This window comes from Mytilus edulis, unplaced genomic scaffold (assembly GCF_963676685.1).
Source record: "Mytilus edulis unplaced genomic scaffold, xbMytEdul2.2 SCAFFOLD_128, whole genome shotgun sequence".
NCBI classification, from domain to species: Eukaryota; Metazoa; Mollusca; class Bivalvia; order Mytilida; family Mytilidae; genus Mytilus; species Mytilus edulis.
In genome coordinates, this window is record NW_027267385.1 from 19,091 (window position 1) to 43,105 (window position 24,015).

The 24,015-nt window shown below is 34.8% G+C and overlaps 21 non-coding genes and 1 pseudogene across 21 annotated transcripts; all 22 read right to left on the reverse strand.

Moving 5' to 3' along the window:
• Positions 1–590: 590 nt before the first annotated feature.
• LOC139505330 (U5 spliceosomal RNA) lies at positions 591–724 on the reverse strand (annotated as a pseudogene).
• Positions 725–1,442: 718 nt separating this feature from the next.
• Positions 1,443–1,560, reverse strand: LOC139505297 (U5 spliceosomal RNA). Its single transcript, XR_011659626.1, has one exon. It is a non-coding gene; the product is annotated as a U5 spliceosomal RNA (small nuclear RNA).
• A 678-nt stretch (positions 1,561–2,238) lies between these two features.
• On the reverse strand, positions 2,239–2,356 carry LOC139505308 (U5 spliceosomal RNA). Its single transcript, XR_011659637.1, has one exon. It is a non-coding gene; the product is annotated as a U5 spliceosomal RNA (small nuclear RNA).
• A 677-nt stretch (positions 2,357–3,033) lies between these two features.
• LOC139505320 (U5 spliceosomal RNA) lies at positions 3,034–3,151 on the reverse strand. The gene has a single exon (XR_011659648.1). It is a non-coding gene; the product is annotated as a U5 spliceosomal RNA (small nuclear RNA).
• A 679-nt stretch (positions 3,152–3,830) lies between these two features.
• Positions 3,831–3,948, reverse strand: LOC139505331 (U5 spliceosomal RNA). The gene has a single exon (XR_011659658.1). It is a non-coding gene; the product is annotated as a U5 spliceosomal RNA (small nuclear RNA).
• Positions 3,949–4,627: 679 nt separating this feature from the next.
• Positions 4,628–4,745, reverse strand: LOC139505333 (U5 spliceosomal RNA). Its single transcript, XR_011659660.1, has one exon. It is a non-coding gene; the product is annotated as a U5 spliceosomal RNA (small nuclear RNA).
• A 679-nt stretch (positions 4,746–5,424) lies between these two features.
• On the reverse strand, positions 5,425–5,542 carry LOC139505334 (U5 spliceosomal RNA). Its single transcript, XR_011659661.1, has one exon. It is a non-coding gene; the product is annotated as a U5 spliceosomal RNA (small nuclear RNA).
• A 680-nt stretch (positions 5,543–6,222) lies between these two features.
• LOC139505335 (U5 spliceosomal RNA) lies at positions 6,223–6,340 on the reverse strand. Its single transcript, XR_011659662.1, has one exon. It is a non-coding gene; the product is annotated as a U5 spliceosomal RNA (small nuclear RNA).
• Positions 6,341–7,019: 679 nt separating this feature from the next.
• On the reverse strand, positions 7,020–7,137 carry LOC139505336 (U5 spliceosomal RNA). The gene has a single exon (XR_011659663.1). It is a non-coding gene; the product is annotated as a U5 spliceosomal RNA (small nuclear RNA).
• Positions 7,138–7,816: 679 nt separating this feature from the next.
• On the reverse strand, positions 7,817–7,934 carry LOC139505337 (U5 spliceosomal RNA). Its single transcript, XR_011659664.1, has one exon. It is a non-coding gene; the product is annotated as a U5 spliceosomal RNA (small nuclear RNA).
• Positions 7,935–8,613: 679 nt separating this feature from the next.
• On the reverse strand, positions 8,614–8,731 carry LOC139505338 (U5 spliceosomal RNA). The gene has a single exon (XR_011659665.1). It is a non-coding gene; the product is annotated as a U5 spliceosomal RNA (small nuclear RNA).
• Positions 8,732–9,410: 679 nt separating this feature from the next.
• On the reverse strand, positions 9,411–9,528 carry LOC139505340 (U5 spliceosomal RNA). Its single transcript, XR_011659667.1, has one exon. It is a non-coding gene; the product is annotated as a U5 spliceosomal RNA (small nuclear RNA).
• Positions 9,529–10,207: 679 nt separating this feature from the next.
• Positions 10,208–10,325, reverse strand: LOC139505341 (U5 spliceosomal RNA). Its single transcript, XR_011659668.1, has one exon. It is a non-coding gene; the product is annotated as a U5 spliceosomal RNA (small nuclear RNA).
• A 679-nt stretch (positions 10,326–11,004) lies between these two features.
• LOC139505342 (U5 spliceosomal RNA) lies at positions 11,005–11,122 on the reverse strand. Its single transcript, XR_011659669.1, has one exon. It is a non-coding gene; the product is annotated as a U5 spliceosomal RNA (small nuclear RNA).
• A 679-nt stretch (positions 11,123–11,801) lies between these two features.
• LOC139505343 (U5 spliceosomal RNA) lies at positions 11,802–11,919 on the reverse strand. Its single transcript, XR_011659670.1, has one exon. It is a non-coding gene; the product is annotated as a U5 spliceosomal RNA (small nuclear RNA).
• Positions 11,920–12,598: 679 nt separating this feature from the next.
• Positions 12,599–12,716, reverse strand: LOC139505344 (U5 spliceosomal RNA). Its single transcript, XR_011659671.1, has one exon. It is a non-coding gene; the product is annotated as a U5 spliceosomal RNA (small nuclear RNA).
• A 679-nt stretch (positions 12,717–13,395) lies between these two features.
• Positions 13,396–13,513, reverse strand: LOC139505345 (U5 spliceosomal RNA). Its single transcript, XR_011659672.1, has one exon. It is a non-coding gene; the product is annotated as a U5 spliceosomal RNA (small nuclear RNA).
• A 679-nt stretch (positions 13,514–14,192) lies between these two features.
• On the reverse strand, positions 14,193–14,310 carry LOC139505347 (U5 spliceosomal RNA). Its single transcript, XR_011659673.1, has one exon. It is a non-coding gene; the product is annotated as a U5 spliceosomal RNA (small nuclear RNA).
• Positions 14,311–21,271: 6,961 nt separating this feature from the next.
• On the reverse strand, positions 21,272–21,389 carry LOC139505348 (U5 spliceosomal RNA). Its single transcript, XR_011659674.1, has one exon. It is a non-coding gene; the product is annotated as a U5 spliceosomal RNA (small nuclear RNA).
• A 681-nt stretch (positions 21,390–22,070) lies between these two features.
• Positions 22,071–22,188, reverse strand: LOC139505349 (U5 spliceosomal RNA). Its single transcript, XR_011659675.1, has one exon. It is a non-coding gene; the product is annotated as a U5 spliceosomal RNA (small nuclear RNA).
• Positions 22,189–22,868: 680 nt separating this feature from the next.
• On the reverse strand, positions 22,869–22,986 carry LOC139505350 (U5 spliceosomal RNA). Its single transcript, XR_011659676.1, has one exon. It is a non-coding gene; the product is annotated as a U5 spliceosomal RNA (small nuclear RNA).
• Positions 22,987–23,666: 680 nt separating this feature from the next.
• On the reverse strand, positions 23,667–23,784 carry LOC139505352 (U5 spliceosomal RNA). The gene has a single exon (XR_011659679.1). It is a non-coding gene; the product is annotated as a U5 spliceosomal RNA (small nuclear RNA).
• Positions 23,785–24,015: the final 231 nt, after the last annotated feature.

Here is a 24,015-nt window from a genome sequence, read left to right on the forward strand (position 1 = left end):
CTTAAATTCTACCCAATAAGTATCTACACATGGCACATTTATGCCGTAGAACCATGTTGGCAATTTATGAATTTGATAGATTTTTCATATTTTTGTTGTGTAACAACGTGATCATATTACAACCGAATGGAGCCACGGCAATGCACATACACACAGTATAAGAACGAATATACAACGTATGCGTAATGAAACCATGTATTTCACTTTGTCAAAACACGCTAAGCTATAGAAAACAATTTATTGGATGGAAAAACATGCTCTTAAACTAATCGCTACTTTGCCGTGAATAAACTCAAACTGAAACGATACAGAGAAGAGTAGCGTCATGGCGCATGGCGCACGCAAAGAAATCTCCGTAAATCACTCTCTTTATATTGGGCATGACAAACTTCTGCAACTGCTTCTTTCTAATTTCTTTACTTCCCCTCTAAGCACGAACTAGAAATAAGTCTATAATAGTCAGTGTTTTTGATATTTTTTTACATGTGGTTTTTTTTCTAGGTAATGCTACATTTGATGGAGAGAGATAAAAAAAAAATTAATAGCGAGGAAAAGGGGGGACCAAGCTGCATATTTAATGTTGTTTATGTTACCCACGTAAAGTGGGTGTAGAGAAATTGTCTATAGACTCATTAATTGTTCCTCTCCACGGATATCTTTAGTAAAAGGCGAAAGATATATTCGGTTTTTTTTTATCTTTATTATTGAAGAGAAACCAGAGTCGCGAAAGATATATTCGTGGTTTGAATAGAAACCAGAGTAACTCGACTTGCACAAACATTGAATATACAGAATAATGTAAATGTTTTCTGAGAGAAGGTGTTTGCGAAAATGAACTTTTTGCAAACATCCTTAAATTCTACCCAATAAGTATCTACACATGGCACATTTATGCCGTAGAACCATGTTGGCAATTTATGAATTTGATAGATTTTTCATATTTTTGTTGTGTAACAACGTGATCATATTACAACCGAATGGAGCCACGGCAATGCACATACACACAGTATAAGAACGAATATACAACGTATGCGTAATGAAACCATGTATTTCACTTTGTCAAAACACGCTAAGCTATAGAAAACAATTTATTGGATGGAAAAACATGCTCTTAAACTAATCGCTACTTTGCCGTGAATAAACTCAAACTGAAACGATACAGAGAAGAGTAGCGTCATGGCGCATGGCGCACGCAAAGAAATCTCCGTAAATCACTCTCTTTATATTGGGCATGACAAACTTCTGCAACTGCTTCTTTCTAATTTCTTTACTTCCCCTCTAAGCACGAACTAGAAATAAGTCTATAATAGTCAGTGTTTTTGATATTTTTTTACATGTGGTTTTTTTTCTAGGTAATGCTACATTTGATGGAGAGAGATAAAAAAAAAAATTAATAGCGAGGAAAAGGGGGGACCAAGCTGCATATTTAATGTTGTTTATGTTACCCACGTAAAGTGGGTGTAGAGAAATTGTCTATAGACTCATTAATTGTTCCTCTCCACGGATATCTTTAGTAAAAGGCGAAAGATATATTCGTGGTTTGAAGAGAAACCAGAGTAACTCGACTTGCACAAACATTGAATATACAGAATAATGTAAATGTTTTCTGAGAGAAGGTGTTTGCGAAAATGAACTTTTTGCAAACATCCTTAAATTCTACCCAATAAGTATCTACACATGGCACATTTATGCCGTAGAACCATGTTGGCAATTTATGAATTTGATAGATTTTTCATATTTTTGTTGTGTAACAACGTGATCATATTACAACCGAATGGAGCCACGGCAATGCACATACACACAGTATAAGAACGAATATACAACGTATGCGTAATGAAACCATGTATTTCACTTTGTCAAAACACGCTAAGCTATAGAAAACAATTTATTGGATGGAAAAACATGCTCTTAAACTAATCGCTACTTTGCCGTGAATAAACTCAAACTGAAACGATACAGAGAAGAGTAGCGTCATGGCGCATGGCGCACGCAAAGAAATCTCCGTAAATCACTCTCTTTATATTGGGCATGACAAACTTCTGCAACTGCTTCTTTCTAATTTCTTTACTTCCCCTCTAAGCACGAACTAGAAATAAGTCTATAATAGTCAGTGTTTTTGATATTTTTTTACATGTGGTTTTTTTTCTAGGTAATGCTACATTTGATGGTGAGAGATAAAAAAAAAATTAATAGCGAGGAAAAGGGGGGACCAAGCTGCATATTTAATGTTGTTTATGTTACCCACGTAAAGTGGGTGTAGAGAAATTGTCTATAGACTCATTAATTGTTCCTCTCCACGGATATCTTTAGTAAAAGGCGAAAGATATATTCGTGGTTTGAAGAGAAACCAGAGTAACTCGACTTGCACAAACATTGAATATACAGAATAATGTAAATGTTTTCTGAGAGAAGGTGTTTGCGAAAATGAACTTTTTGCAAACATCCTTAAATTCTACCCAATAAGTATCTACACATGGCACATTTATGCCGTAGAACCATGTTGGCAATTTATGAATTTGATAGATTTTTCATATTTTTGTTGTGTAACAACGTGATCATATTACAACCGAATGGAGCCACGGCAATGCACATACACACAGTATAAGAACGAATATACAACGTATGCGTAATGAAACCATGTATTTCACTTTGTCAAAACACGCTAAGCTATAGAAAACAATTTATTGGATGGAAAAACATGCTCTTAAACTAATCGCTACTTTGCCGTGAATAAACTCAAACTGAAACGATACAGAGAAGAGTAGCGTCATGGCGCATGGCGCACGCAAAGAAATCTCCGTAAATCACTCTCTTTATATTGGGCATGACAAACTTCTGCAACTGCTTCTTTCTAATTTCTTTACTTCCCCTCTAAGCACGAACTAGAAATAAGTCTATAATAGTCAGTGTTTTTGATATTTTTTTACATGTGGTTTTTTTTCTAGGTAATGCTACATTTGATGGAGAGAGATAAAAAAAAATTAATAGCGAGGAAAAGGGGGGACCAAGCTGCATATTTAATGTTGTTTATGTTACCCACGTAAAGTGGGTGTAGAGAAATTGTCTATAGACTCATTAATTGTTCCTCTCCACGGATATCTTTAGTAAAAGGCGAAAGATATATTCGTGGTTTGAAGAGAAACCAGAGTAACTCGACTTGCACAAACATTGAATATACAGAATAATGTAAATGTTTTCTGAGAGAAGGTGTTTGCGAAAATGAACTTTTTGCAAACATCCTTAAATTCTACCCAATAAGTATCTACACAGGGCACATTTATGCCGTAGAACCATGTTGGCAATTTATGAATTTGATAGATTTTTCATATTTTTGTTGTGTAACAACGTGATCATATTACAACCGAATGGAGCCACGGCAATGCACATACACACAGTATAAGAACGAATATACAACGTATGCGTAATGAAACCATGTATTTCACTTTGTCAAAACACGCTAAGCTATAGAAAACAATTTATTGGATGGAAAAACATGCTCTTAAACTAATCGCTACTTTGCCGTGAATAAACTCAAACTGAAACGATACAGAGAAGAGTAGCGTCATGGCGCATGGCGCACGCAAAGAAATCTCCGTAAATCACTCTCTTTATATTGGGCATGACAAACTTCTGCAACTGCTTCTTTCTAATTTCTTTACTTCCCCTCTAAGCACGAACTAGAAATAAGTCTATAATAGTCAGTGTTTTTGATATGTTTTTACATGTGGTTTTTTTTTCTAGGTAATGCTACATTTGATGGAGAGAGATAAAAAAAAAATTAATAGCGAGGAAAAGGGGGGACCAAGCTGCATATTTAATGTTGTTTATGTTACCCACGTAAAGTGGGTGTAGAGAAATTGTCTATAGACTCATTAATTGTTCCTCTCCACGGATATCTTTAGTAAAAGGCGAAAGATATATTCGTGGTTTGAAGAGAAACCAGAGTAACTCGACTTGCACAAACATTGAATATACAGAATAATGTAAATGTTTTCTGAGAGAAGGTGTTTGCGAAAATGAACTTTTTGCAAACATCCTTAAATTCTACCCAATAAGTATCTACACATGGCACATTTATGCCGTAGAACCATGTTGGCAATTTATGAATTTGATAGATTTTTCATATTTTTGTTGTGTAACAACGTGATCATATTACAACCGAATGGAGCCACGGCAATGCACATACACACAGTATAAGAACGAATATACAACGTATGCGTAATGAAACCATGTATTTCACTTTGTCAAAACACGCTAAGCTATAGAAAACAATTTATTGGATGGAAAAACATGCTCTTAAACTAATCGCTACTTTGCCGTGAATAAACTCAAACTGAAACGATACAGAGAAGAGTAGCGTCATGGCGCATGGCGCACGCAAAGAAATCTCCGTAAATCACTCTCTTTATATTGGGCATGACAAACTTCTGCAACTGCTTCTTTCTAATTTCTTTACTTCCCCTCTAAGCACGAACTAGAAATAAGTCTATAATAGTCAGTGTTTTTGATATGTTTTTACATGTGGTTTTTTTTTCTAGGTAATGCTACATTTGATGGAGAGAGATAAAAAAAAAATTAACAGCGAGGAAAAGGGGGGACCAAGCTGCATATTTAATGTTGTTTATGTTACCCACGTAAAGTGGGTGTAGAGAAATTGTCTATAGACTCATTAATTGTTCCTCTCCACGGATATCTTTAGTAAAAGGCGAAAGATATATTCGTGGTTTGAAGAGAAACCAGAGTAACTCGACTTGCACAAACATTGAATATACAGAATAATGTAAATGTTTTCTGAGAGAAGGTGTTTGCGAAAATGAACTTTTTGCAAACATCCTTAAATTCTACCCAATAAGTATCTACACATGGCACATTTATGCCGTAGAACCATGTTGGCAATTTATGAATTTGATAGATTTTTCATATTTTTGTTGTGTAACAACGTGATCATATTACAACCGAATGGAGCCACGGCAATGCACATACACACAGTATAAGAACGAATATACAACGTATGCGTAATGAAACCATGTATTTCACTTTGTCAAAACACGCTAAGCTATAGAAAACAATTTATTGGATGGAAAAACATGCTCTTAAACTAATCGCTACTTTGCCGTGAATAAACTCAAACTGAAACGATACAGAGAAGAGTAGCGTCATGGCGCATGGCGCACGCAAAGAAATCTCCGTAAATCACTCTCTTTATATTGGGCATGACAAACTTCTGCAACTGCTTCTTTCTAATTTCTTTACTTCCCCTCTAAGCACGAACTAGAAATAAGTCTATAATAGTCAGTGTTTTTGATATGTTTTTACATGTGGTTTTTTTTTCTAGGTAATGCTACATTTGATGGAGAGAGATAAAAAAAAAATTAATAGCGAGGAAAAGGGGGGACCAAGCTGCATATTTAATGTTGTTTATGTTACCCACGTAAAGTGGGTGTAGAGAAATTGTCTATAGACTCATTAATTGTTCCTCTCCACGGATATCTTTAGTAAAAGGCGAAAGATATATTCGTGGTTTGAAGAGAAACCAGAGTAACTCGACTTGCACAAACATTGAATATACAGAATAATGTAAATGTTTTCTGAGAGAAGGTGTTTGCGAAAATGAACTTTTTGCAAACATCCTTAAATTCTACCCAATAAGTATCTACACATGGCACATTTATGCCGTAGAACCATGTTGGCAATTTATGAATTTGATAGATTTTTCATATTTTTGTTGTGTAACAACGTGATCATATTACAACCGAATGGAGCCACGGCAATGCACATACACACAGTATAAGAACGAATATACAACGTATGCGTAATGAAACCATGTATTTCACTTTGTCAAAACACGCTAAGCTATAGAAAACAATTTATTGGATGGAAAAACATGCTCTTAAACTAATCGCTACTTTGCCGTGAATAAACTCAAACTGAAACGATACAGAGAAGAGTAGCGTCATGGCGCATGGCGCACGCAAAGAAATCTCCGTAAATCACTCTCTTTATATTGGGCATGACAAACTTCTGCAACTGCTTCTTTCTAATTTCTTTACTTCCCCTCTAAGCACGAACTAGAAATAAGTCTATAATAGTCAGTGTTTTTGATATGTTTTTACATGTGGTTTTTTTTTCTAGGTAATGCTACATTTGATGGAGAGAGATAAAAAAAAAAATTAATAGCGAGGAAAAGGGGGGACCAAGCTGCATATTTAATGTTGTTTATGTTACCCACGTAAAGTGGGTGTAGAGAAATTGTCTATAGACTCATTAATTGTTCCTCTCCACGGATATCTTTAGTAAAAGGCGAAAGATATATTCGTGGTTTGAAGAGAAACCAGAGTAACTCGACTTGCACAAACATTGAATATACAGAATAATGTAAATGTTTTCTGAGAGAAGGTGTTTGCGAAAATGAACTTTTTGCAAACATCCTTAAATTCTACCCAATAAGTATCTACACATGGCACATTTATGCCGTAGAACCATGTTGGCAATTTATGAATTTGATAGATTTTTCATATTTTTGTTGTGTAACAACGTGATCATATTACAACCGAATGGAGCCACGGCAATGCACATACACACAGTATAAGAACGAATATACAACGTATGCGTAATGAAACCATGTATTTCACTTTGTCAAAACACGCTAAGCTATAGAAAACAATTTATTGGATGGAAAAACATGCTCTTAAACTAATCGCTACTTTGCCGTGAATAAACTCAAACTGAAACGATACAGAGAAGAGTAGCGTCATGGCGCATGGCGCACGCAAAGAAATCTCCGTAAATCACTCTCTTTATATTGGGCATGACAAACTTCTGCAACTGCTTCTTTCTAATTTCTTTACTTCCCCTCTAAGCACGAACTAGAAATAAGTCTATAATAGTCAGTGTTTTTGATATGTTTTTACATGTGGTTTTTTTTTCTAGGTAATGCTACATTTGATGGAGAGAGATAAAAAAAAAATTAATAGCGAGGAAAAGGGGGGACCAAGCTGCATATTTAATGTTGTTTATGTTACCCACGTAAAGTGGGTGTAGAGAAATTGTCTATAGACTCATTAATTGTTCCTCTCCACGGATATCTTTAGTAAAAGGCGAAAGATATATTCGTGGTTTGAAGAGAAACCAGAGTAACTCGACTTGCACAAACATTGAATATACAGAATAATGTAAATGTTTTCTGAGAGAAGGTGTTTGCGAAAATGAACTTTTTGCAAACATCCTTAAATTCTACCCAATAAGTATCTACACATGGCACATTTATGCCGTAGAACCATGTTGGCAATTTATGAATTTGATAGATTTTTCATATTTTTGTTGTGTAACAACGTGATCATATTACAACCGAATGGAGCCACGGCAATGCACATACACACAGTATAAGAACGAATATACAACGTATGCGTAATGAAACCATGTATTTCACTTTGTCAAAACACGCTAAGCTATAGAAAACAATTTATTGGATGGAAAAACATGCTCTTAAACTAATCGCTACTTTGCCGTGAATAAACTCAAACTGAAACGATACAGAGAAGAGTAGCGTCATGGCGCATGGCGCACGCAAAGAAATCTCCGTAAATCACTCTCTTTATATTGGGCATGACAAACTTCTGCAACTGCTTCTTTCTAATTTCTTTACTTCCCCTCTAAGCACGAACTAGAAATAAGTCTATAATAGTCAGTGTTTTTGATATGTTTTTACATGTGGTTTTTTTTTCTAGGTAATGCTACATTTGATGGAGAGAGATAAAAAAAAAATTAATAGCGAGGAAAAGGGGGGACCAAGCTGCATATTTAATGTTGTTTATGTTACCCACGTAAAGTGGGTGTAGAGAAATTGTCTATAGACTCATTAATTGTTCCTCTCCACGGATATCTTTAGTAAAAGGCGAAAGATATATTCGTGGTTTGAAGAGAAACCAGAGTAACTCGACTTGCACAAACATTGAATATACAGAATAATGTAAATGTTTTCTGAGAGAAGGTGTTTGCGAAAATGAACTTTTTGCAAACATCCTTAAATTCTACCCAATAAGTATCTACACATGGCACATTTATGCCGTAGAACCATGTTGGCAATTTATGAATTTGATAGATTTTTCATATTTTTGTTGTGTAACAACGTGATCATATTACAACCGAATGGAGCCACGGCAATGCACATACACACAGTATAAGAACGAATATACAACGTATGCGTAATGAAACCATGTATTTCACTTTGTCAAAACACGCTAAGCTATAGAAAACAATTTATTGGATGGAAAAACATGCTCTTAAACTAATCGCTACTTTGCCGTGAATAAACTCAAACTGAAACGATACAGAGAAGAGTAGCGTCATGGCGCATGGCGCACGCAAAGAAATCTCCGTAAATCACTCTCTTTATATTGGGCATGACAAACTTCTGCAACTGCTTCTTTCTAATTTCTTTACTTCCCCTCTAAGCACGAACTAGAAATAAGTCTATAATAGTCAGTGTTTTTGATATGTTTTTACATGTGGTTTTTTTTTCTAGGTAATGCTACATTTGATGGAGAGAGATAAAAAAAAAATTAATAGCGAGGAAAAGGGGGGACCAAGCTGCATATTTAATGTTGTTTATGTTACCCACGTAAAGTGGGTGTAGAGAAATTGTCTATAGACTCATTAATTGTTCCTCTCCACGGATATCTTTAGTAAAAGGCGAAAGATATATTCGTGGTTTGAAGAGAAACCAGAGTAACTCGACTTGCACAAACATTGAATATACAGAATAATGTAAATGTTTTCTGAGAGAAGGTGTTTGCGAAAATGAACTTTTTGCAAACATCCTTAAATTCTACCCAATAAGTATCTACACATGGCACATTTATGCCGTAGAACCATGTTGGCAATTTATGAATTTGATAGATTTTTCATATTTTTGTTGTGTAACAACGTGATCATATTACAACCGAATGGAGCCACGGCAATGCACATACACACAGTATAAGAACGAATATACAACGTATGCGTAATGAAACCATGTATTTCACTTTGTCAAAACACGCTAAGCTATAGAAAACAATTTATTGGATGGAAAAACATGCTCTTAAACTAATCGCTACTTTGCCGTGAATAAACTCAAACTGAAACGATACAGAGAAGAGTAGCGTCATGGCGCATGGCGCACGCAAAGAAATCTCCGTAAATCACTCTCTTTATATTGGGCATGACAAACTTCTGCAACTGCTTCTTTCTAATTTCTTTACTTCCCCTCTAAGCACGAACTAGAAATAAGTCTATAATAGTCAGTGTTTTTGATATGTTTTTACATGTGGTTTTTTTTTCTAGGTAATGCTACATTTGATGGAGAGAGATAAAAAAAAAATTAATAGCGAGGAAAAGGGGGGACCAAGCTGCATATTTAATGTTGTTTATGTTACCCACGTAAAGTGGGTGTAGAGAAATTGTCTATAGACTCATTAATTGTTCCTCTCCACGGATATCTTTAGTAAAAGGCGAAAGATATATTCGTGGTTTGAAGAGAAACCAGAGTAACTCGACTTGCACAAACATTGAATATACAGAATAATGTAAATGTTTTCTGAGAGAAGGTGTTTGCGAAAATGAACTTTTTGCAAACATCCTTAAATTCTACCCAATAAGTATCTACACATGGCACATTTATGCCGTAGAACCATGTTGGCAATTTATGAATTTGATAGATTTTTCATATTTTTGTTGTGTAACAACGTGATCATATTACAACCGAATGGAGCCACGGCAATGCACATACACACAGTATAAGAACGAATATACAACGTATGCGTAATGAAACCATGTATTTCACTTTGTCAAAACACGCTAAGCTATAGAAAACAATTTATTGGATGGAAAAACATGCTCTTAAACTAATCGCTACTTTGCCGTGAATAAACTCAAACTGAAACGATACAGAGAAGAGTAGCGTCATGGCGCATGGCGCACGCAAAGAAATCTCCGTAAATCACTCTCTTTATATTGGGCATGACAAACTTCTGCAACTGCTTCTTTCTAATTTCTTTACTTCCCCTCTAAGCACGAACTAGAAATAAGTCTATAATAGTCAGTGTTTTTGATATGTTTTTACATGTGGTTTTTTTTTCTAGGTAATGCTACATTTGATGGAGAGAGATAAAAAAAAAATTAATAGCGAGGAAAAGGGGGGACCAAGCTGCATATTTAATGTTGTTTATGTTACCCACGTAAAGTGGGTGTAGAGAAATTGTCTATAGACTCATTAATTGTTCCTCTCCACGGATATCTTTAGTAAAAGGCGAAAGATATATTCGTGGTTTGAAGAGAAACCAGAGTAACTCGACTTGCACAAACATTGAATATACAGAATAATGTAAATGTTTTCTGAGAGAAGGTGTTTGCGAAAATGAACTTTTTGCAAACATCCTTAAATTCTACCCAATAAGTATCTACACATGGCACATTTATGCCGTAGAACCATGTTGGCAATTTATGAATTTGATAGATTTTTCATATTTTTGTTGTGTAACAACGTGATCATATTACAACCGAATGGAGCCACGGCAATGCACATACACACAGTATAAGAACGAATATACAACGTATGCGTAATGAAACCATGTATTTCACTTTGTCAAAACACGCTAAGCTATAGAAAACAATTTATTGGATGGAAAAACATGCTCTTAAACTAATCGCTACTTTGCCGTGAATAAACTCAAACTGAAACGATACAGAGAAGAGTAGCGTCATGGCGCATGGCGCACGCAAAGAAATCTCTGTAAATCACTCTCTTTATATTGGGCATGACAAACTTCTGCAACTGCTTCTTTCTAATTTCTTTACTTCCCCTCTAAGCACGAACTAGAAATAAGTCTATAATAGTCAGTGTTTTTGATATGTTTTTACATGTGGTTTTTTTTTCTAGGTAATGCTACATTTGATGGAGAGAGATAAAAAAAAAATTAATAGCGAGGAAAAGGGGGGACCAAGCTGCATATTTAATGTTGTTTATGTTACCCACGTAAAGTGGGTGTAGAGAAATTGTCTATAGACTCATTAATTGTTCCTCTCCACGGATATCTTTAGTAAAAGGCGAAAGATATATTCGTGGTTTGAAGAGAAACCAGAGTAACTCGACTTGCACAAACATTGAATATACAGAATAATGTAAATGTTTTCTGAGAGAAGGTGTTTGCGAAAATGAACTTTTTGCAAACATCCTTAAATTCTACCCAATAAGTATCTACACATGGCACATTTATGCCGTAGAACCATGTTGGCAATTTATGAATTTGATAGATTTTTCATATTTTTGTTGTGTAACAACGTGATCATATTACAACCGAATGGAGCCACGGCAATGCACATACACACAGTATAAGAACGAATATACAACGTATGCGTAATGAAACCATGTATTTCACTTTGTCAAAACACGCTAAGCTATAGAAAACAATTTATTGGATGGAAAAACATGCTCTTAAACTAATCGCTACTTTGCCGTGAATAAACTCAAACTGAAACGATACAGAGAAGAGTAGCGTCATGGCGCATGGCGCACGCAAAGAAATCTCCGTAAATCACTCTCTTTATATTGGGCATGACAAACTTCTGCAACTGCTTCTTTCTAATTTCTTTACTTCCCCTCTAAGCACGAACTAGAAATAAGTCTATAATAGTCAGTGTTTTTGATATGTTTTTACATGTGGTTTTTTTTTCTAGGTAATGCTACATTTGATGGAGAGAGATAAAAAAAAAATTAATAGCGAGGAAAAGGGGGGACCAAGCTGCATATTTAATGTTGTTTATGTTACCCACGTAAAGTGGGTGTAGAGAAATTGTCTATAGACTCATTAATTGTTCCTCTCCACGGATATCTTTAGTAAAAGGCGAAAGATATATTCGTGGTTTGAAGAGAAACCAGAGTAACTCGACTTGCACAAACATTGAATATACAGAATAATGTAAATGTTTTCTGAGAGAAGGTGTTTGCGAAAATGAACTTTTTGCAAACATCCTTAAATTCTACCCAATAAGTATCTACACATGGCACATTTATGCCGTAGAACCATGTTGGCAATTTATGAATTTGATAGATTTTTCATATTTTTGTTGTGTAACAACGTGATCATATTACAACCGAATGGAGCCACGGCAATGCACATACACACAGTATAAGAACGAATATACAACGTATGCGTAATGAAACCATGTATTTCACTTTGTCAAAACACGCTAAGCTATAGAAAACAATTTATTGGATGGAAAAACATGCTCTTAAACTAATCGCTACTTTGCCGTGAATAAACTCAAACTGAAACGATACAGAGAAGAGTAGCGTCATGGCGCATGGCGCACGCAAAGAAATCTCCGTAAATCACTCTCTTTATATTGGGCATGACAAACTTCTGCAACTGCTTCTTTCTAATTTCTTTACTTCCCCTCTAAGCACGAACTAGAAATAAGTCTATAATAGTCAGTGTTTTTGATATGTTTTTACATGTGGTTTTTTTTTCTAGGTAATGCTACATTTGATGGAGAGAGATAAAAAAAAAATTAATAGCGAGGAAAAGGGGGGACCAAGCTGCATATTTAATGTTGTTTATGTTACCCACGTAAAGTGGGTGTAGAGAAATTGTCTATAGACTCATTAATTGTTCCTCTCCACGGATATCTTTAGTAAAAGGCGAAAGATATATTCGTGGTTTGAAGAGAAACCAGAGTAACTCGACTTGCACAAACATTGAATATACAGAATAATGTAAATGTTTTCTGAGAGAAGGTGTTTGCGAAAATGAACTTTTTGCAAACATCCTTAAATTCTACCCAATAAGTATCTACACATGGCACATTTATGCCGTAGAACCATGTTGGCAATTTATGAATTTGATAGATTTTTCATATTTTTGTTGTGTAACAACGTGATCATATTACAACCGAATGGAGCCACGGCAATGCACATACACACAGTATAAGAACGAATATACAACGTATGCGTAATGAAACCATGTATTTCACTTTGTCAAAACACGCTAAGCTATAGAAAACAATTTATTGGATGGAAAAACATGCTCTTAAACTAATCGCTACTTTGCCGTGAATAAACTCAAACTGAAACGATACAGAGAAGAGTAGCGTCATGGCGCATGGCGCACGCAAAGAAATCTCCGTAAATCACTCTCTTTATATTGGGCATGACAAACTTCTGCAACTGCTTCTTTCTAATTTCTTTACTTCCCCTCTAAGCACGAACTAGAAATAAGTCTATAATAGTCAGTGTTTTTGATATGTTTTTACATGTGGTTTTTTTTTCTATGTAATGCTACATTTGATGGAGAGAGATAAAAAAAAAATTAATAGCGAGGAAAAGGGGGGACCAAGCTGCATATTTAATGTTGTTTATGTTACCCACGTAAAGTGGGTGTAGAGAAATTGTCTATAGACTCATTAATTGTTCCTCTCCACGGATATCTTTAGTAAAAGGCGAAAGATATATTCGTGGTTTGAAGAGAAACCAGAGTAACTCGACTTGCACAAACATTGAATATACAGAATAATGTAAATGTTTTCTGAGAGAAGGTGTTTGCGAAAATGAACTTTTTGCAAACATCCTTAAATTCTACCCAATAAGTATCTACACATGGCACATTTATGCCGTAGAACCATGTTGGCAATTTATGAATTTGATAGATTTTTCATATTTTTGTTGTGTAACAACGTGATCATATTACAACCGAATGGAGCCACGGCAATGCACATACACACAGTATAAGAACGAATATACAACGTATGCGTAATGAAACCATGTATTTCACTTTGTCAAAACACGCTAAGCTATAGAAAACAATTTATTGGATGGAAAAACATGCTCTTAAACTAATCGCTACTTTGCCGTGAATAAACTCAAACTGAAACGATACAGAGAAGAGTAGCGTCATGGCGCATGGCGCACGCAAAGAAATCTCCGTAAATCACTCTCTTTATATTGGGCATGACAAACTTCTGCAACTGCTTCTTTCTAATTTCTTTACTTCCCCTCTAAGCACGAACTAGAAATAAGTCTATAATAGTCAGTGTTTTTGATATGTTTTTACATGTGGTTTTTTTTTCTAGGTAATGCTACATTTGATGGAGAGAGATAAAAAAAAAATTAATAGCGAGGAAAAGGGGGGACCAAGCTGCATATTTAATGTTGTTTATGTTACCCACGTAAAGTGGGTGTAGAGAAATTGTCTATAGACTCATTAATTGTTCCTCTCCACGGATATCTTTAGTAAAAGGCGAAAGATATATTCGTGGTTTGAAGAGAAACCAGAGTAACTCGACTTGCACAAACATTGAATATACAGAATAATGTAAATGTTTTCTGAGAGAAGGTGTTTGCGAAAATGAACTTTTTGCAAACATCCTTAAATTCTACCCAATAAGTATCTACACATGGCACATTTATGCCGTAGAACCATGTTGGCAATTTATGAATTTGATAGATTTTTCATATTTTTGTTGTGTAACAACGTGATCATATTACAACCGAATGGAGCCACGGCAATGCACATACACACAGTATAAGAACGAATATACAACGTATGCGTAATGAAACCATGTATTTCACTTTGTCAAAACACGCTAAGCTATAGAAAACAATTTATTGGATGGAAAAACATGCTCTTAAACTAATCGCTACTTTGCCGTGAATAAACTCAAACTGAAACGATACAGAGAAGAGTAGCGTCATGGCGCATGGCGCACGCAAAGAAATCTCCGTAAATCACTCTCTTTATATTGGGCATGACAAACTTCTGCAACTGCTTCTTTCTAATTTCTTTACTTCCCCTCTAAGCACGAACTAGAAATAAGTCTATAATAGTCAGTGTTTTTGATATGTTTTTACATGTGGTTTTTTTTTCTATGTAATGCTACATTTGATGGAGAGAGATAAAAAAAAAATTAATAGCGAGGAAAAGGGGGGACCAAGCTGCATATTTAATGTTGTTTATGTTACCCACGTAAAGTGGGTGTAGAGAAATTGTCTATAGACTCATTAATTGTTCCTCTCCACGGATATCTTTAGTTTTTTTTTTTTATTTTTAATAAAAGGTAAAGGTAACAAAATATATACAAGTAAAAATACATGGGAATAAGCCCATATAACAATAACAATATATTACACATATTACATATGATGTTAAACCTTTGAATAATTGACGTAGTCAGAAAAAATATAATTACTATCAAAATATTATTGATTTTTGTCAAAAAAGAAGAAACGGACTTTAACACGTCATATCTTTGCAGGTACATCAAAGACGAAAGTACACTAAGAAATAGACTATAAATTAATTGACCGATCAACAAGGTAGACCATGTGCTCAAAGAAACTTGGGATCTCTTCCAAAATAATCAGGGTTACTGATAGATTTTTCAGGAAAAACAGTTGGTAAGTTGTTTCCCTGGCAATAATAATTATTTTAGAGAAAATTTATAACTTTGTGAAACTGTTATCGTACTAAAATTCACCACATGGTAAATTCAACAAAAAAAGGGGGGGTGTCAACCCATGAAAGATATGATGACTCGGTCACCCACAACACGACAAAACATATTGTTGCAGGTGCACCATGTCTCTACAAACTCTAATAAAGGCATACGATGAAAATCAGCAAGAATTCTGACACGAATGCGACCTAAAAACCTCATAATCAGAGACTGACCAGAAAAAGGAACATGGTCAAACTTGACCAGGTTCCTATAACACCAAATAACATATACAAACTCACTAATAAGAAATAATGCAATCTGCAAAGATTTTCCATGTAAAGAGGGCAAATCACGAAAGCGAATATGATCTAAAGTAAACTGACTACCCTGAGTAAGTGAAACAAACCAGGTGTTCAAAATAGTTTTCAAAGGTTTAACATGTTCACAATCATAAAATAAATGTTGAATAGTTTCAACATGAAAATGTTTACAAAAGGTACATTTATCGATTTTATATATATGTCTCTTATACATATAAAAATTGACAGGAATCACATCGTGAACAATTTTAAACATGATATCTCTAGCACATTTGTCAATAAATTTGTTACATAAATTTTGGAATACATGTGTATAATTAATATGTGGATTTTTCTCACAAATCTTAACTTTATAATCTAAATCAAAACTTAAATTATAAATATCTTTTGTTTTTAGACCATCAAGTGAAATGTCTGGATTCTTGTCAGTAAAGGACCTCAAAGACTTTAGACATGACAAGTAAAATAGTGGAACTTGATCGGTATGAGGAATAGAATTCCTGGCTAACTGCGAATTCAAAAGACGCAAAGAAAGACCGATCCAATAAATAGAAAAAAAGGTAAATTTAGCATCACAGTTAGCAATGATTTTTTGAATATGTCTTATCTGAAAAGACGTCATTTTTTGGCGAATATTAACAATGTTTAATCCGCCAAAAAACTTATGTAAATATAAAGTATGCCTTGAAACAGGCTCACAGTTATACGGCCAAAGAAAGGAAAATATTTTCTTCTCAAAAAGTTTCACGTAATGATCTGGCATAAGATATATTGATCCAACATACCATAGTTTACCACATGCTACTGAATTTATAATCATACTTTTTTCTAATAATGATAAATTTCTATTTAATAACCAAGTATTTAAAACTTTACAAAATCTTATATATATAGAATGCCATATGTCATCAGCAGTAACATTATTACCAAACATTATACCAATAATTTTTATCTTTTCAGCCCAAGATATACCAAAAGGATGATCAGACCTGGACTTCCATTTACCAAGAAATAAACCTTTCGTCTTTGATTTATTTAACTTGGCACCAGAAGCCCTACCATATAATTCGCACCAGTATAAAAGTTTACCAATGGATTTATCATCAGTACATATACCATTAGAGTCATCAGCATATAATGATATTTTAACCTGTTCCATAGATCCTGGTAATCTGACACCAGAAATATCTTCATCAGCTCTAACTTTTCTCGCAAAAGGTTCAAGAGCTAGGACGTATAACAAGGGAGATAAACTGCACCCCTGTTTTACGCCTCGAGTCAACGGAAAAGGATCCGATATGTAATTATTAACAATAACGGAGGAAGAAATATCTGTGTATAAAATTTTGATCCATTTTATAATATTAGGACCAAAATTGTACTTCTCTAAAGCTTCAAAAAGAAAATCGTACTCTACACGGTCGTAGGCCTTCTCTTGATCAAGACCAACAAAAGCACAAGGAATGTTTTTCTGTTCGACATAATCAGAGATGTTCCTAAAAAGATGAGCGTTATCAAGAATAGATCTATCACGAACCGCACATGTTTGATCGGGATGTATCAAAACATGCATGACAGCCATAAATCTGTTAGTGATAATTTTGGATATAATCTTGACGTCAACGTTCAAAAGTGATATCGGTCGATACATCTTCAATAAGTGAGATTTTTCTGGATCTTTACATATAAGTGTTATATATGATAATTTCTGATCATCAGACAATGTACCTTCTTTAAATATATTATTATACATATCAAGTAAAAAATCTGACATAATATCAAAAAATGTTACATAAAATTCTTTAGAAAGGCCATCTGGACCAGGAGATTTATTATTCTCCATACCTTTGAGAGCTTTTAAAATTTCATCTTTTGTAAAAGGTTCATCAATAATATTTTTGTCTATTTCACTTAATTTTGGTAAATCATCCAAAAAATAATCACAAAGTTTATTATCAATACCTTCTGTGGTAAATAAATTTGTATAAAAATTCCGAAACTGATCTAAAATATCGCCAGAAGTAGAAAAATGTTTTGAATTTTCCTCTATTTTCGTAATTAATTTCTTCCGTCCTCTATTAGCTTCTAACTGAAAAAAGAATTTTGACGGTTTTTCAGAATTATCTAAAACTTTAGCTCTCGAACGAATTTTTGAACCTTGGAAACTATCTTTTTGAAACTCATATATTAAATCTTTGATGGCCTTTACCTGTTCAATATATTCGCCAGGATAAGATTGCTCATGTTTTTGTAATGTATGATATTTATGTTCATATTCATGTAAAATTCTACGTTTTATTTTGTTTTTACGTTTACAATACTCAATAACAAATAACTTAATATTATCTTTACAAATTGACCAAAAATCTTGATCACCATCCATTTCATCTATTAAATTTAACCAGAATATCTTAAACGAATCTATAAATGGTTTATCTTGTAAAACAGTATTATTTATTTTCCAATAACCAGAACCAGTGGTTAAGTCAGTGTTATTTTCAAACGTTAAAATAACTGCATCATGATCACTACAACCAACAGGATTAACAGTAACATTATGTATATATTGTTTACAAATACTACTTATATATATTCTATCTAAACGACATGAAACATTTTGAGCAAAAGAAAGCCAAGTCGTTGAAATTTTAATAGGAAAAAGATATCTAAATGAATCGCACAAATTATAATCAGAAACTAATGCTTTAATCTGATCAGCCCCTTTTTGCCCTGAATTTGGATTACCTCCCCTTTTATCCAACTTGGCATTCATAATACAATTAAAATCCCCGGCGAATATTATTTTTCTATTACATACAAAATAAGGATGAATATGAATTAAAAATTCTACTCTTTCTTTTTCATCATTTGGACAATATACATTAATAAATCTAAATCCATTTCCATTTATATCACAATCGACATACATAAATCTTCCATCAAGATCAAATTTAAAATTTTCAGGAATAATTGTTTTATTGAAAATTAATATTCCAACACCTCTTGATTTATTCGTTCCATAAGAAAAATATGTTTTACATTTAAAAAAGTCTTCTATATTAGATTCTAATTTTTTTGAATAAATGTGCGTTTCTTGTAAAAATATAATATCAATTTTATGAGCTCTAATAAAATCTTTTATCTCAAATTGTTTTAATTTATTTAGCAAGCCATTGCTATTTAATGTGGCTATTTTGTATTTACATGAGGTAGCCATTTTTGTTATTTATGAAAAAATAAATATACATGTACAAAGTTATTTTGCATACACAATTATATTCTATTATATAAAAATAAACACTATGAATAATATATTCAAAAACATGTAACGGAGCAAAAGCTCTTAACAAAAACAAGGCCAGTGTTCTTTTTGCCAAGTCCATATTTCGGTCCATAGTTGTGATTACAAAGGTTGAAAACTAATAGTTCGTTAAGTCGCACTGCTACGCAGCTCCTCGTCAATTTGAACACTTGGGTCAACAACTGTTGATGACGGAGATAGCAATGACATCATAGATGGACTAGAATTACTACATGTAACTAATGACTCCTTAAGTAAATTGGCACTTGCCTTCAATTTCTTCTTTTTAAGTTTTTTCTTCTTTTTAGATAGTTTCTTTTTAAAAGATTCAATGTTCACAGACTGCTGTGTTTCTGGGCTGAATGAAATACAACAGTCAGAGTCTACATCAATGTCTTCATCCTCGTCGTCCCCATCCAACGAATCCTCACTAGTTACTTGCCCCCTCCCGCGCTTGTCTTGCGGGGGGCCCATAAAATCAACCTCCTGCCCCCTCCCGCGCTTGTCTTGCGGGGGGCCCATTATTCTCCTCTCTAAAATCTCCACATGATCTGGTTCTTGTCCAGACTCACCATTGTCATGAGCATGTTGAGAGATGTCAGCTGAACTCTCACCAACAATCTCAGACTCCTTGTCTTGCAAAGGGCCCATACTACCAACAGATTTATCCACCGTTGGGCTACTGCTAGGATGACTGTCATCTCCATTTACCACTAAACTGTTATCTGGTTCACTCCCCTGTTTGTCTTGAGGGGTGTCCTTCTCTCCAGGCGCTTCAGGTGTCTTCTCTGATCTTCTTACCGCACCAGAATAAGATGTTGGAGGTCGTCTAGAAAGGCGATCACACTCTGACCGGTAATGTCCAACAACACCACACTTGAGGCACAAGGGTGGTCTGCCTGGGATGGTTATCAAACACTGTCGTCTATTGATTGATGCTCGATAGGGAATATCGTACTGTGTCCCCTCTCTGACATCCATCTCAATATGCCGTACGCCGGTTCCATATCCAGCCTTTAAGGTGGTGTGGCTCTGAGTCTCCTCATAGCAACTGGTTACACTCCCGAAATTTTCGAAAAAGGAGATAACATCAGGAGATGGTGTCCATAGGGGAAGCCAGTGAACCCTCACGTGCAAACGCCTTCGATTACAAGGCGAAAATACCAGGGTGTAATCATCTGTAGTCAACCCTCTCCTGTTTACCAAAGCTTCTGCTTCTTCAGGCGTCTCCAGGGTAGCATACCACGAAGGTCCCGTCTCGGTCCTCCATAGGGAACGCAGGTGGGTCTTGTTTCCGATGAGTTCCACTAGTCTGGATATGACTGTCTCCCTCGTCACGCGGTCCCTTCTAGGTCCGGAAATTGAAACCTTCACGGATCTCTGTAAAATGGCCAACTCCATCTTCAAAATACCAAGTCCTAAAATCCCCGAAGGGATATTCTTCTAAGCTGCAAAGTCGTCTGTAGGTTATATATTCGTGGTTTGAAGAGAAACCAGAGTAACTCGACTTGCACAAACTTTGAATATACAGAATAATGTAAATGTTTTCTGAGAGAAGGTGTTTGCGAAAATGAACTTTTTGCAAACATCCTTAAATTCTACCCAATAAGTATCTACACATGGCACATTTATGCCGTAGAACCATGTTGGCAATTTATGAATTTGATAGATTTTTCATATTTTTGTTGTGTAACAACGTGATCATATTACAACCGAATGGAGCCACGGCAATGCACATACACACAGTATAAGAACGAATATACAACGTATGCGTAATGAAACCATGTATTTCACTTTGTCAAAACACGCTATAGCTATAGAAAACAACTTATTGGATGGAAAAACATGCTCTTAAACTAATCGCTACTTTGCCGTGAATAAACTCAAACTGAAACGATACAGAGAAGAGTAGCGTCATGGCGCATGGCGCACGCAAAGAAATCTCCGTAAATCACTCTCTTTATATTGGGCATGACAAACTTCTGCAACTGCTTCTTTCTAATTTCTTTGCTTCCCCTCTAAGCACGAACTAGAAATAAGTCTATAATAGTCAGTGTTTTTGATTTTTTTTTACATGTGATCTTTTTTCTAGGTAATGCTACATTTGATGGAGAGAGATAAAAAAAAAAATTAATAGCGAGGAAAAGGGGGGACCAAGCTGCATATTTCATGTTGTTTATATTACCCACGTAAAGTGGGTGTAGAGAAATTGTCTATAGACTCATTAATTGTTCCTCTCCACGGATATCTTTAGTAAAAGGCGAAAGATATATTCGTGGTTTGAAGAGAAACCAGAGTAACTCGACTTGCACAAACTTTGAATATACAGAATAATGTAAATGTTTTCTGAGAGAAGGTGTTTGCGAAAATGAACTTTTTGCAAACATCCTTAAATTCTACCCAATAAGTATCTACACATGGCACATTTATGCCGTAGAACCATGTTGGCAATTTATGAATTTGATAGATTTTTCATATTTTTGTTGTGTAACAACGTGATCATATTACAACCGAATGGAGCCACGGCAATGCACATACACACAGTATAAGAACGAATATACAACGTATGCGTAATGAAACCATGTATTTCACTTTGTCAAAACACGCTATAGCTATAGAAAACAACTTATTGGATGGAAAAACATGCTCTTAAACTAATCGCTACTTTGCCGTGAATAAACTCAAACTGAAACGATACAGAGAAGAGTAGCGTCATGGCGCATGGCGCACGCAAAGAAATCTCCGTAAATCACTCTCTTTATATTGGGCATGACAAACTTCTGCAACTGCTTCTTTCTAATTTCTTTGCTTCCCCTCTAAGCACGAACTAGAAATAAGTCTATAATAGTCAGTGTTTTTGATTTTTTTTTACATGTGATCTTTTTTCTAGGTAATGCTACATTTGATGGAGAGAGAGATAAAAAAAAAATTAATAGCGAGGAAAAGGGGGGACCAAGCTGCATATTTCATGTTGTTTATATTACCCACGTAAAGTGGGTGTAGAGAAATTGTCTATAGACTCATTAATTGTTCCTCTCCACGGATATCTTTAGTAAAAGGCGAAAGATATATTCGTGGTTTGAAGAGAAACCAGAGTAACTCGACTTGCACAAACTTTGAATATACAGAATAATGTAAATGTTTTCAGAGAGAAGGTGTTTGCGAAAATGAACTTTTTGCAAACATCCTTAAATTCTACCCAATAAGTATCTACACATGGCACATTTATGCCGTAGAACCATGTTGGCAATTTATGAATTTGATAGATTTTTCATATTTTTGTTGTGTAACAACGTGATCATATTACAACCGAATGGAGCCACGGCAATGCACATACACACAGTATAAGAACGAATATACAACGTATGCGTAATGAAACCATGTATTTCACTTTGTCAAAACACGCTATAGCTATAGAAAACAACTTATTGGATGGAAAAACATGCTCTTAAACTAATCGCTACTTTGCCGTGAATAAACTCAAACTGAAACGATACAGAGAAGAGTAGCGTCATGGCGCATGGCGCACGCAAAGAAATCTCCGTAAATCACTCTCTTTATATTGGGCATGACAAACTTCTGCAACTGCTTCTTTCTAATTTCTTTGCTTCCCCTCTAAGCACGAACTAGAAATAAGTCTATAATAGTCAGTGTTTTTGATTTTTTTTTACATGTGATCTTTTTTCTAGGTAATGCTACATTTGATGGAGAGAGATAAAAAAAAAAATTAATAGCAACGAAAAGGGGGGACCAAGCTGCATATTTCATGTTGTTTATATTACCCACGTAAAGTGGGTGTAGAGAAATTGTCTATAGACTCATTAATTGTTCCTCTCCACGGATATCTTTAGTAAAAGGCGAAAGATATATTCGTGGTTTGAAGAGAAACCAGAGTAACTCGACTTGCACAAACTTTGAATATACAGAATAATGTAAATGTTTTCTGAGAGAAGGTGTTTGCGAAAATGAACTTTTTGCAAACATCCTTAAATTCTACCCAATAAGTATCTACACATGGCACATTTATGCCGTAGAACCATGTTGGCAATTTATGAATTTGATAGATTTTTCATATTTTTGTTGTGTAACAACGTGATCATATTACAACCGAATGGAGCCACGGCAATGCACATACACACAGTATAAGAACGAATATACAACGTATGCGTAATGAAACCATGTATTTCACTTTGTCAAAACACGCTATAGCTATAGAAAACAACTTATTGGATGGAAAAACATGCTCTTAAACTAATCGCTACTTTGCCGTGAATAAACTCAAACTGAAACGATACAGAGAAGAGTAGCGTCATGGCGCATGGCGCACGCAAAGAAATCTCCGTAAATCACTCTCTTTATATTGGGCATGACAAACTTCTGCAACTGCTTCTTTCTAATTTCTTTGCTTCCCCTCTAAGCACGAACTAGAAATAAGTCTATAATAGTCAGTGTTTTTGATTTTTTTTTACATGTGATCTTTTTTCTAGGTAATGCTACATTTGATGGAGAGAGATAAAAAAAAAAATTAATAGCGAGGAAAAGGGGGGACCAAGCTGCATATTTCATGTTGTTTATATTACCCACGTAAAGTGGGTGTAGAGAAATTGTCTATAGACTCATTAATTGTTCCTCTCCACGGATATCTTTAGTAAAAGGCGAAAGATATATTCGTGGTTTGAAGAGAAACCAGAGTAACTCGACTTGCACAAACTTTGAATATACAGAATAATGTAAATGTTTTCTGAGAGAAGGTGTTTGCGAAAATGAACTTTTTGCAAACATCCTTAAATTCTACCCAATAAGTATCTACACATGGCACATTTATGCCGTAGAACCATGTTGGCAATTTATGAATTTGATAGATTTTTCATATTTTTGTTGTGTAACAACGTGATCATATTACAACCGAATGGAGCCACGGCAATG